The following is a 1,597-nucleotide window of genomic DNA, read 5'->3' as shown; positions in this document are numbered from 1 at the left end:
CAGATGGCCTCTGGTGTTTTCCTCTGGCGTCCAAGATGTGTGTGCAGAGAGCAGTCTCTTCTGGTTTCCCAGGCGTGTCTGCCTCTCTGAAGGTTTAGCTCTCCCTCCCACGGGATTTGGGTGCAGAGAACTGTTTATCCGGTCTGTTTCCTTCAGGTTCCGGTGGTGTCTCAGGCAGGGGTCCTGCCGCTCCTGGGCCCTCTCCCACGGGAGCCCAGCGTCCTTATACAGTTTCCTCTTGGGCCAGGGATGTGGGCAGGGGTGGGCAGTGTTGGTGGTCTCTTCCGCTCTGCAGCCTCAGGAGTGCCCACCTGACCAGGCGGTGAGGTCTCTCTCCCACGGGTTCTGGGAGCAGAGAGCAGCTGCAGGCCGGGATCCGCGGGTGTGGGCCCTCTTAGGTTTTTAATGTCTTGATTTATTCCATATTTCAATTTTGGCTCATGGATGCGATTTTGACCATTATGTGTCTTTAAAGCCTCGCGTTTTAATAAAAATAATTCTTCTCTCTGTATTGAAGTATATCCCCTCTCTTTTGTATATCAACTTACATTATTTCTTCCTCCGACTCCAAATGTTTCTTTGAGGATATTTTCACATTGAAACCCTTTCATAAATGATTGAGCACATGGCCTACAGTTATCATTTTTGTTCATAAATGAATCAATTACAAAATAAACAATGCCATGCATGTAAACATTATATGTATATGTTTTTGTATACCTTCATCAAAATCATGTGTACAGTACTTAAAATTATAAAAGAGTAAAATAAGACACTTAGAAAAAGAATTTACATTGCATTTTCCTGAATAACCTATTCTTGTTTTATGTAAAGGAATGGGCCCATCTTATAGGACGGATGTATGTAGAGCATGGCTTCTTTATAATAATGATTGTTCTTTGGACAGAGATAGATGTAATTATTCTTTGATCTGTTCCTCAAGACAGGTGTATAGTTTTATCGACACACACCATCACTTAATGTAGTACTTTTTCACTAAAGCATTTAAACTCTGTATGAAGATTTAGACAGATAAACCATGATTCTACTTTCAGAGTAATGTCCCACCTGGCATTAGGCAGATGCTCTTTCAAGCTCCAGTCATTTTACATTTGACACTTCTCTGTCCACATGACAGCTTTGTTCCTATTTTTTTTTCCTGTGACTAGAAGATTTCTCTATTGGAGGCTTTCCCCATTCATCACTGAAGAGCACAAGGCTGAACTACTATTGGAAAATTTTGTAGAATTAGTTGCCCATTCTTAACATCCTTGGAAGCCAAGAATAGATGCTAGTAAAGCAAGCAAACTATCTGTACTCAAAAAGACTTGCCCTGAATATGCTGAAGTGTAGTGGTGAGATATGATCTGGGAGTTGATTGTTAAGAGATTTGAAATGTTTCCTCTCATAGTTATCTTGAACGTTTCAAAACTAAAAATAGTTCTACAAGAGTTAAAGAATAATTTAGTATAAAATCTAAACATGTTTTATTCCACTTCAGCATAGAACATAAGTAATATAAATCAGCCTGAATTTGTCTCAAGTCCTGAATACAGTGCATTTCAATCACCATTTTAAATAATGATCATTTAGTTGC

The sequence above is a fragment of the Rattus rattus genome, chromosome 16 (genome assembly GCF_011064425.1).
Source record: "Rattus rattus isolate New Zealand chromosome 16, Rrattus_CSIRO_v1, whole genome shotgun sequence".
Lineage (NCBI taxonomy): Eukaryota > Metazoa > Chordata > Mammalia > Rodentia > Muridae > Rattus > Rattus rattus.
This window is presented reverse-complemented; position numbering follows the sequence as displayed.